Below are 12,044 nucleotides of genomic sequence, written 5' to 3' on the forward strand. Positions count from 1 at the left end.
CTTTCTTTCTTTCTTTCAGAAAGAGGGAGAGAGAGTGTGTGTGTGTGCGCACATGAGCAGGGGGAAGGACAGAGGGAGAGGGAGAGATTCTCAAGTAGATTCCACACTGAGTGTGGAGCCCTGTGTGGGGCTTAGTCCCATAACCCTGAGATCATGACCTGAGGCAAAACCAAGAGTCAGACATTTAACCAACTGAGGCACTCAGGCACCCTGGCCAAAGAAAATTCTGGCCAGGATTGTAAAATGGTGGCAAAGGAAATGTGTGCCTTGGGTGTACCCAGAGTCCCAGTGAAGAGCTTTTCACTCCATAAATCTTTTTATACAGAGAGAAATTTAAAGCTCTGTCTCCTGTTATAGGTATTTTATGTTATCAATGGAGCCAATAAAGAAGGGGTGTATGGGCATGCATGTCTGTCTGTGTTTACGTGTGTTTAAGAGGCAGGGTAGGAATCAGGCAAATCAACCTCATAGATCTGTCCCTTATTTCTATAGTCATATGTGTCTTCCATGACTGTATTTTCAAAATCAAAGTTAGGATGCATTGATGGGCCAGTATAAGTGTCTTTTTGTAACAATGAGATCAATAACATGAACATGAGATACAGAGGCTGTTTGTTAGCTAACAGGTCAGCAGAGATGCTTTGGTGTGCTTTTGGGGATGTCCTATAGGCCCTTGGGAGAGACGAGATTTGGCTAAGAGTTGAGACCTGAGTATTTAAGTATAATCTTGCCAGCTGCTCACAGCCCACTAAGGATTGGCACCATTATATGTGATTTTAAAGATGCTGTTATGGAGGATCTGATATTCCCAGTACACTTGAGAGAAACATGATAGCCTAAAACTACAGGGGAGCTCTGAGACAATAGATTGTTTTAGGGGCTATTACGAGATGCATTACATTAATAATTGAATCTTTATATACTTACAAAATGTCAAGGAGACTTGAGCCAGGCCTGCTCACACCTGAGGTATAAAAGATTGCCTCTGCTTCAAAGATTCGGTGAGTGGAGATAAAAGTGATCGGTTTTGTATGATGGGAATTCCACAAACATGTATTGCTTCCTACCACTACTACCTACTAGCTTCTAGATCCTGAGTGGGTGCCAGACCCAAAGAAGACTGAGACTAGGCTTATAGTGATAACAAAGATGACAGAAATGCAGGGAAGATCATGCTATAGTGTGAGGAGTGGTGATTCTAACAGTGGCGAGAGTGGAGTCCAGAGGGATGCCTTGGGTGGCTCAGTCAGTTGAGCATCTGCCTTCGACTCAGGTCACAATCTCAGGTTCCTGGGATTGAGCCCCACATTGGGCTCCCTGTTCAGCAAGGATTCTGCTTCTCCCTCTCCCTCTGTCCTTCTCCCCTGCTCCTGCTCTCTTTCTCTTGCTCATGCTCTCTCAAATAAATAAATAAAATCTTATATATTAAAAAAAGTGGAGTCCAGAGGATGATTCATTCATTCTTGGGAGGGGACTGGTACTCGTTTTCTCCTAATTTGTCACCTAGCAAATTATTACAAACTTAGTAGCTTAAACAACAAACATTTATTACCTCATAGTTTGTGTGTGTTGGGAGTCCAGGCATTGCTTAGCTAGGTCCTCTACTTGGGGTCTCATTAGGCTGTAATCAAGGTGTACATCTTTTTTTTTTTTTTTAAATCAACGTGTACATCTTTCTGGAGCTTGGGTCCACTTGCAAGTTCATGTAGTTGTTGGCAGAATTTATTTCCTTGTGCCTGTATGATTAAAGACACTCTTTTCTTTCTAGTTGTCAGTGGAGATCATCCTCAACAACCAGAGGCTGCCTTCAAATCCTTGTCACATGGTCCCTTCCATAGGCCCTCTCACAACATGGCAGCTTACTTCTTCAAGATGAGGTGGAGAATTTCTCTGATTTCAGGGAGTGTCCCAACCCCTCTTTTGAAGGGCTCACTCTAGGGGCACCTGGGTAGCTCAGTGTTGAGTGTCTGCCTTTGGCTCAGGTTGTGATCCCAGGGTCCTAGGATCAAGTCCCAAATCTGGCTCCCTGCAGGAGCCTGCTTCTCCCTCTGCCTATGTCTCTGCCTCTCTCTGTGTGTCTCTCATGAAAAAATAAATAAAATCTTAAAAAAAAAAAAATGAAGGCCTCACTCAATTAGGTCAGACCTACCCAAGATGATCTCCCTTTTGATTAACTCAATATCAACTGGTTAGGGACCTTAATTACATTGGCAAAATCCTTTTTGTCAAAATCAAGGTGGTGATATTACATCATAGATCCTACCTACTGTACCCTCAAGGGTTAGGAAGCATGTTCACCAGAGGGCAGGAGTCTTGGGGGCAATCTTAAAATTCTGCCAACCAAGAGTGGGGGAGGGAGAAGGAAGAGGAAAGTGCCAGGGTGGGCAATCTTTACACAGAGTGCTAAACAATAAATTTAAGGGCTGCAGGCTCTAATGCTTTAGTGATCCAAGGAAGGAAGGCTGTTGGGGAGGGCTTTGGGAGGGGTGGAAAGGACATTATAGAGATAGAAGACCACAAATAAAGGTACAAGTGTAGGAAGAAATCTGTTCAGTGGCAAAGGAATTGTCTAGTGGGGCCATAGATTGTGGTGTGGGGTGGGGTGGGATGTGGGGTGGAGAAAAGTAGATAGAATATTAAGTCATGAACACCATGTTCTTTCAATGAGTTCTTGGCCTCAATTCCTGAAATCAGACAAGATAGGCTAAAGATGAAAACTGTCAAAAAAAAAAAAAAAAAAAACACAAAAAACAAGTCTTTCCCTGGAGGTCTTTCCCCAGGGATCCCTGACCTCACTCATCAGTGTCTCATAGTCCTGTTGGTCTAACAAGTTGAATATCCACACTCTTCCTGAACTCTTATGCCCAGGCTTCTAAGGGGGCCAAATTCTTGCTTACTTGGTCAGTTTCTGGATGCTCCTTTTTATGTGTGTGGAGAAGCCAAATAGTGGGCATGTTGGAGAGGGCTAGAGGAAGCCCGAGAAGCTAGGCAGTCTACACGAAAATGAAGAACCGAGTGACAAGCAGCTGGGAGAAGAAGAGAAATACCCCTGAGGGCTGGGTGTCTGGAGGTTTTAGGGGGCTCAGAGCAGCTCTGAGGTTTAGAGAGGAGAAGAAAGAGGATGTTCAGAAGTGTGGCTATGTTTACCGATCAGATCCCTTTTTCTCTTCTCAATATTTAAATCAAAATGGGAATGGATTTTTAAACCAGTTTTTAATTAGTTTAGATTATTTTTCCTGTGTATGTTCAGTTTTGTTTGGGGAGATGATACAGTGCAGATCCTGGGCCACGTGGGAGCTCCAGGATATATTCAGGTTACCTTAAGAGGAAAAGAATCTGACAAGTCACTGATACCTCAGTGTGAAATAGTTGAATACGTTACCTCTCTCTGTGAAGTATTTACTTAAAAGAGAGCGCAAAGGTCAGAAACACCCTTACCCCTCAGAAGTGAATGCATACTAGCAGAATTTCAGAGGTACTAGTAGGACAGGATGGTGACTTCCTTGAAAAAATCATAACCCAGTTTTATTCTATCTTATTCTTCTGTACTATTCATGTCATTTCTCTGGTCTCTGGTTCCTGGGGTCAGCTGCATTTCCTCCCTTGGAATTTATATATGATCCTCAGGGACCAAGATAACAAACCAGTAAATATATATATATATATATATATATATATATATATTTTTTTTTTTTTTTTTTTTTTTTTTTTTTTGCGGGGGTGGGGGAATCTTTTGCCCTGCCTTCCCTCAAGCAGAAAAAGAAAACAAATCGCTGAGCTGCCTCAGTTGGACAGTAGTTCTGCCCACCACACTTATTAGCAGTGATCACGGCTTCCATATGCGGTCAAGGCCCTGAAGAGGCCTACAGAAAAGGCAGCCAAATTCATTCAGCCTTGTCCCTTCTCTTGACTTCTTGGCACCACTTTTTTACCTCCAGATCATGTGTGTTTGGTGGAACTTACATAAACACAGTAGGATTTTGTTTTTGTCGTTTGTTTTGCAGAATGGGGCTCAACCAGGAGGGAATATCCTTGACCTCAGCCAATCTTGATCCTACACAGGCCAGACAAGAGGAGGTGTGGAAGGAAGCGAAGAGGTACCATGAAGTAAAAGAGGGTGTGGACAAGACTTCCTCCCCAAAGGCCTGGAACATCTTTCTGAAAGCCCCACATAGCCAAGCTCCTTGCACCAGCTCCTTGCCACTCTCTTGAAATGTTCTCTGAGTAGGGCTCCACATGGTGTGCATGTACAGCCCGTGCGCGCGCGCACACACACACACACACACACACACCTCTCTGTCTGGTGACAGATGGGGCCTGAAGGATCTGGCAGTCTGCGTGGCCGATGGCAGAGAGTCGAGCCTGTTCTCACTGTCTCCCTGGAGTCCCACTTGCAGACGCAGGTGCGCGTCAGTGCCTGCTCTAATTTTATCCCTGGTTGATGGAGGAGACTAACCGAGCAGCAGGGAGGCTGCTATTTTGGGTCTCTCCATGGCTCTGGGTTATATAAAGCCTATTGCTGTGACCTGCATTGCTTTGTGGCTGTGCCTCACTCTTGCTCCTTCTGTCACAATATGTCATCAGTTCAGACATTCACACACACACCCCCGGGGCTCTTGGGGAATGAGGAGGGAGGTGTGTGCTGGCAGAGCATGTGTGCGTGTGCGTGTGCGCGCGCGCACACTCCTGCCAACTCACTGGGGGAGGAGGGCTGCATATACTACTGGGAGGGGGGACTGTGCGTGAAGATGGTTTGTTTTGGAAGGAAATGGAGAGATCTTTCTGATGGAGGAGCATGAGCGTGTGTGCTCTGGGCTCTAGGACAGAGTGCATTTGTGAGATGATGTTATGGGTCTGCTGTTGGCACGGTGATGGGAATAACTTCTATTTCAGTAACTCTTTTCATTTTGAAGGAACCCAAGAGTTTCATAAATTATACACAAACAGCTCTGCCTCTGAATGGCAGGTTTTTTGTTTTTTGTTGTTGCTGTTTTTTAAATTTTTTTTTATTTAAAAAAATTTTTTTAAATTTTTATTTATTTATGATAGTCACAGAGAGAGAAAGAGAGAGGCAGAGACATAGGCAGAGGGAGAAGCAGGCTCCATGCACCGGGAGCCCGATGTGGGATTCGATCCCAGGTCTCCAGGATCACGCCCTGGGCCAAAGGCAGGCGCCAAACCGCTGCGCCACCCGGGGATCCCCTGTTGTTGTTTTTTAAATCTGGAATTAGGAACAGCAGCTAGATGCACAAAAGTGAAAGCATGAATTTAGGGATGGGGTTGATGGCAGAAGATGATTATTTCCCACATCACTGGGGACACATTTTACCTGGAAAAAATATGCTTATAGATCTCCAAAATCCTTCCGGTGCTGGTAATGAGGCCATTGTATAAAGACAGGTGCTTGCAAAAGTTAGTCATGTATGATATCTAATCTACCTTTGCGTCTCCCAGTATTAAAACTTAATAAATATTTTTAGACATGTCGATTTTGAATAAGGAACATACAACAAAATTCTAATATAATATAGCATATTAGGCGATGATTTTGAAAGAGCCAGGTTTCCCAAAATATAAATTATTCACACAGAACAAGCCTAACAGAGCCCGATGACCTTATCACACAAGTGTTTGTCCTGTCCCCCAATAGAAGCCAGGGAGAGGAGATGTTCTGTACTCGGTGAGCTACGCGTTTCCCATATATAATCTCCAGGGTGTATTTTGGCTGACATGATGGGGCTCATCAGGCATTACCCAGGGGAGGGAAGCGCTGGCTTGTGTGCAGCTTGGCTCCTGGAGCCTGACAAAATGTGAGACCTCAGGCTGGCGCTGCTGCTTCTCATTCGGGTTTTCCTGTCACCAGCAGCTATCGTAGCAGGTGGGGCTCCCGGTACTAGCGACCTGACCGCCGCACTGTTTCTCAGCTGCTCTTCGAGAGGTGTTGAAGACCCTTCTGTTCCACTGGCCGAAGCACTTCTAGGGGTCTTTAGAGAGAAAAAGCTTAGGAGTTTTCCACGTAGAAGACTAGAAGGAGGTGGCAGCCTGCTGCCTGGGACCTGTACCTTGGAGTTTTCTGGCAAAGGGAGTGGCTAAGGAAACAGGAAAGGGAACTGGAGCAGAATCAGAGATGGGGATGGTAGGGGCCTGATGGGGAAATGAAGCCAGGAATGGGGAAGGTATAAATGAATCACTGTGTGTCTTGTTTGTTAATGATTGACTTAAGCAAAATTTCACCACTCGTGCCCCTCCTCTCTCTGCCCCTGGTCGGAGGCAGGAACTCACTACTTGGGCTTCTTGGTGGTCTCCTCACTGTGCCCCAACCTCCCCTACCTACCCCCGCCCCCATCCTCCACTGTCAAAGTGACCTTTCTAAAACCCGTATCTGGTCATCTTAGTGCACAAATCTCTTCAAAGCTTCTTCATTTCTCTCTCCAGAGAAAACACATATGAATTCACAGGCAGACAAGGTTCTCCATGATCTGGGCCTGCTTATCTGGCTTAGGTCACATAGCAACCCTCTCAACCCTATTGGAAGTGGGCCCCTCTCACCTCCTTCATTCCACCCCTGACACCTGAAGCCTTACTGAACTGCTTGCAATCCCCTAAATGTGTGAAACTCTCTCATCTTCTGTGTGTTAGCATGGACCATTCCATCTACCTGGAATGCCCTTCCAGTCATTTTTTGCCCCCTGAGCTTCTTTCAGGCCTCAACTCCCACATCCTCTTCTCTAGGAAGTTGTATTAACCCCTCCACACCTGGATCAGGCATCAGGCTCTGTCGTAGTGCTTAAACGCTCCACACTCCGCTCTGCCCAGACCAGGGGCTTCTAGAAGCCAGGGACTATACAGCTCCTGACCTGGCCCACTGCTCCACCTACAACAAGCATCTGTTAAAGGAATGACTGAATTTGGGCAGAAGCCACAGTTCAGAACTACAAGTTCCTCAAATGCCATGAGGTGGAGGGATAGAGGTAGTGTTGGTAGGAAATGTCAATAAAGTTGAAGAGAAAAGGATGGGTCCTGGGAAATCTGACCCAGAACACCACCAGCAGGCCTGCAAGTGGTCTGTCTCCAAGGCCCAAGACAGAGGGTGGGTGGTGCTTCAGTGTCCGGGAAATGAGGTTGGGAGGTTGGGCTGCACTCAGGGCAGAGCCATCAGCACGCTGCCTCTGCTCTCAGTGCTTCTGGCCACACTCACCACCTATTTCAATAAATCTTTAAAAAAAAAAAAAAAAGGATCGTTAATTACCACCTAATTCATCTGTCTTAGTACTCACATTTGCATTTATTTGGCTTTCTTTTTTAAAGATTATTTATTTATTTATTTATTCATGAGAGACACACACACAGAGAGGCAGAGACATAAGCAGAGAGAAGCAGGCTTCCCACGGGGAACCTGATGCGGGACTTGATCCCTGGAGCCTGGGATCATGACCTGAGCGGGAGGTAGACGCTCAACCACTGAGCCACCCTGGTGACCCTATTTTGGGCTTTCTTAAATCAGAGTCTACCTTTTCTATACTCTCAAGGCATCACTGCCCCAAATATTTTCATTTAATTCTGTGTTGGAAGCTGCCTACTGATCTTCCAATGACAGATCTGTGTGCGTGCACGTACATAGGTTCTCCTAAGTCCTTTGTCCCTGTTCTCAAAATTGTCCAGTGATAGAATAATAATGCTATTAATTCAGGAACAAGGTAGCAACATAACTGGCATTTTGGGGAAAACTTTTGGAATTTCAAACAGTGCCCTTTTTAGATTCCTGACACTCACCCTGCTGTGACAGAGGGTCAGCAAGAGCCTGCTCGAATGGGAGCCTGGGGAGTCAGAGAGGGAAGGCTGGCTGTTGGCATGCCCACAATTTTAGGACAGCTGCAGAGGTTTAGAGGAACTCCTCTGAATGAGACGATGCTGGGCCACTGAGGAGAAAGGGGGAACAGATTCTGCAGCTGATGACAAGGAGCAGAGGGGACTCAGTTTACATAGTGGGTGGGTAGGAAAGAGATTATCTGTTTTAGGCGCTATTATCATTACACAGAAAGGCATGTGCTTTCACTGCCAAGAAACAGATAATGAATTGGAACACCTTCCAGGGAGTAGACAAGTTAAAACAATATATTCTGTGTTCAGTATATAAGATATTTCAAAATCAGTAGCACATTGTGGTTTATGCAGGGCATGATAGGGAAAGATTGTAGAGGATCTCATATTTGTCATTTACTCTGGCTTCTTTTTAAGTCACATGACGGGCACACCTGGGTGGCTCAGAGGTTTAGTGCTGCCTTCAGCCCAGGGTCTGATCCTGGAGTCCTGGGATCGAGTCCCACATCGGGCCCTCTGCACGGAGCCTGCTTCTCCCTCTGCCTATGTCCCTGCCTCTCTCTCTCTGTGTCTCTCATGAATAAATAATTTTTTTTTAAAGTCACATGATAAGGGCTCTCCAGAGTGACGATGCTAAGTTTATTGAGTGCTAACTGCATGTTTGTTGATCTTCTAAATGTTCTATATCCTTTTTTTTTTTCTTTTTTTTTAAATTTTTATTTATTTATGATAGTCACAGAGAGAGAAAGAGGGAGAGGCAGAGACACAGGCAGAGGGAGAAGCAGGCTCCATGCACCGGGAGCCTGATGTGGGATTCGATCCTGGGTCTCCAGGATCGCGCCCTGGGCCAAAGGCAGGCACCAAACCACTGTGCCACCCAGGGATCCCTAAATGTTCTATATCCTTACAACTTCTTTCATTTTTAAAAATATTTGTTTATTTATTTATTTGATAGAAAGAAAGTGAGAGAGAGAGAGAGTGGAGGGGGAGAAGGGAGAAGCAGACTCCGCCGAGCTTGGAGCCCAATGAGGAGCTCGATTCCATGCCCTGGAGACCATGACCTGAACCAAAATCAATAGTCAGATGCTCAAACAACTGAGCCACCCAGGGCCTCCCGTGATGGTTATTCTTTTTTTTTTTTTTATGGTTATTCTTAATATCCCCATTTTACAGATGGGGAAGTGAAGCCACAGAGAGATTCAGTAACATGCCCAAGACCGCACTGCTAGTAAATGGAAGCGCTAAGATTTATTTTTAAAAATTTTTATTTAAGTAATCTCTACACCTAACATGGAGCTCAAACTCACCACCCTGAGACCAAGAGTTGCATGCTCCGTGGACTGAGCTGGCCAGGCACCCCTGGAAGAGCTAAGATTTAGACCTAAGCAGTTTAGCTCCAGCTCCCAGATTGGTAACCACTATCCTATACCACCGTGTGCCCTCATCAAATTGTCTTTGAAGACCTGCGAGGTGTGTGTTCTCGGTGCCTAAGAATGAGGGAAACTATGTGGAAATCCTGTATGAACATCAGCACAACATCATTATTAATAAAACTTATGGATCTAGGTCAGTTATGTTATTCAGGGCTCAGCAGCAACTCCACAGAGGACTCAGGGTGAGTCTTATTTCTAGATGCTGTGACCCAAAGTATTCAGCAAGTGATCCCTTTATGCACTCAATATATGATTATCAAGCACTTATTCTGTGCCAGACATGCCACGCACACTGACGAGGCTCTGGAGATAAACTGGGCCTAAGGTCTAGTCCTTGCCTTCAAGGAACATGTCATGCATGGATGTCTCTCAGCTGATGGCCAATAGGTTAAAAGTATAACAGTATCCTAAAGGCTAATGATCACGTGTTGTCTACTTGCTACCTGCCCCAGATGTGTGGATATTTTCCTGTTTCCTGGAGACCTTCGGGCCAACTCAACACCTCCTCACTGGGCTGCCACACCTGAAAGTCACCCATGTCCAGAAGTATTCACTCAGCAGTTCTGAGAGTTTGAAGTTCTTCTCAGAGAAGTGACATGGAATGATAGCGAAGGTGGTGGTTAAGACAGACAGTTTTGAAAAGAACCTGCAGCATAAACCCAGCATGGTTTATATATATAGACTAAATCTATAGAAAGGTTTAGGGCTGGTTTCTAGGGAGTAGTTCATGGAGCTGGAAAGTCCAGGGGCAAGCCTGTGTCAGGCAAGGTTTCATCTAGGAGTTCTAAGACCCAGCTATGGAGGGAGAGGTAGATTTAACTCCACAGAGGGCTCAGGGACTGGGAGTGGAGAAGGGGATTCTTGGCAGGGCAATGGGAGTGGGGTAGTGAGAGTGGTTGCCAGGAGAAGCAAGAATGAATGTTGGGTGGCCAAAGAAGAGGTCCACCCCATCAATTAAGGAAAATGTTACAGTTCAGAGGAAGATCTCCTCAACTGATTTGATCCTCCAGAATTTCCCTGTGGGTATCGATACGTCCCATCGAGACTTACCTTGGACTTGAGTGAAGAAATGACAAACTTCCTTATGATCTGGCTAGGGCAGATTATGAACAAGTGTCTATGTTGGGGTGAGGCAGGACTAGTGACCTGGAAGCAGAAGGAGCAAGGTGAGAATGAAGGGTTGCATATACTGGTGAGATTCAGGTGACAGGAACCTACTCCTGCCTCCCTGGGAGGGTCTGTGACTGACTGCCTTTTCTACACAGGACAGAAGCCCCCTGGGCAAGCAGGGCAGGTAAGACATATGAGTGCAGTGGACTACCGCACAGAGCCAGAAACAAGTGCCCTTCTACAGGGGGCAGCTGTCCCCCGTTATCACCACTTCCCCCCCAAGGCGGGGCGTAAATCCAGATTGGGTGTGCATGCGACGAAACCTCTCCACGTTTAAACATTGCCAATGGGGCACATTTTAAAATACATGATGTGGGCTGAAACAGAAAAACATGTCCAGGGGTCAGATGTCCCATTGTGACATCTGGTAGGAGCCATATTGTCACAGAGCCAGTGAAAGTCCCATCTCCATTTGTGCAATTTCAAATCAGTGTGAGAATTTATGCCCAAATCAACAAATACCCGGTGACAGCCCCCTGCCCCTAGGTTCAGCCCTTTGATCTACACTATCTAACTAAAATCTGAAAAACACTGTGTGGGCCTTGAAAGGAGAGGGAACATCACTGTGAGAACTGTACTTTCATTTCCTGGCGGGGGTGTGGTTAAATTCACAACTTCGGTGTGACACTAACCGTCGGAGGGTTTTACATTCGATTTCCTGTTTCCTTTTCTTAATAAAGAAAGGAAAAGCAGCCCCCCCCCCCCTCCGCAGCAACCTTACCCTGAGTTCCATAGGAAGACACCATGGGGGTTCCGACTTGACCACAAGCAAAAACAAAACGTAACCGGTAACCCCGGAACCTGGTAAATAGCAATATGCAGAGGGCTGTGGGTCATAGCGTTGTTCAGGATTGTTTTGATCATCTCCTGCAGCAATTTTCCACCGCATACCCAGTAGACAAGTGACCAAAGTCCTTTATTTTTGAGTTGCTGGAAACATTTCCTGTGGAAGGTTTAGTAAATTATCATAGTGGTGATGATAGACATGGGAGCTAAAGGCTCTGAAAGGACATGCCTCACATGTCTCTGATCCAGTGTAAATGCTCTAAAAATTAGCCCCATTCTACAGGTAACGAAACTGAGACTTGGAGGAATTCAGGTAATTTGCCCAAGTCACTCCGTAGGTTTTTGTTGTATTCCCAAATATTTATTGGTCACCTATTTATTGGGCCAGGCACTACAAAAGGATTGAGAGATGAAAGTAGCTGAGCTCAAAATGATTCTCACTTGCTGAAAATTATCTCTGGGAAGAAGCTCCATTTGGAATATTTACCTCGAGTTTTCTTTCATTTGCTCAGACACTTAGCAACTGCTGTGTCCACAAGTCTTAGGCTGAGTGTTGGGGGGAACAATGCAAAGCTTGTAATTTGGTTGGAGAGATGGAGCCTATGCAATACAACACTTAAATAGTAACCAAGATAATGCATGTTTCAGGGTCAAAGTAAATGATCCAGATGAAACGTTCGGAGGGCGAGAGGCTGCTTTGGGCAGAATAGAGGAGGTCTTTGAGGGATGAAAAATTGCTGAGTGGACATGCCATTGCAGGTAGGTGTGCAGGAGAAAAGGGCAAAGCACAACATAAGTAAAGAGGTAGATGGGGGAAAGAATACGATGCCGCTG

The 12,044-nt window shown here is 45.6% G+C and overlaps 1 long non-coding RNA gene across 1 annotated transcript; it reads right to left on the reverse strand.

The window, feature by feature from the left end:
• Window positions 1–9,068: 9,068 nt before the first annotated feature.
• LOC140599231 (uncharacterized) lies at window positions 9,069–11,367 on the reverse strand. Its single transcript, XR_012001915.1, has 2 exons — window positions 11,146–11,367; window positions 9,069–10,400 (listed from the first exon to the last, which is right to left on the reverse strand). It is a non-coding gene; the product is annotated as an uncharacterized lncRNA (long non-coding RNA).
• Window positions 11,368–12,044: the final 677 nt, after the last annotated feature.

The sequence above is a fragment of the Vulpes vulpes genome, chromosome 6, assembly GCF_048418805.1.
Source record: "Vulpes vulpes isolate BD-2025 chromosome 6, VulVul3, whole genome shotgun sequence".
Taxonomy (NCBI): Eukaryota; Metazoa; Chordata; class Mammalia; order Carnivora; family Canidae; genus Vulpes; species Vulpes vulpes.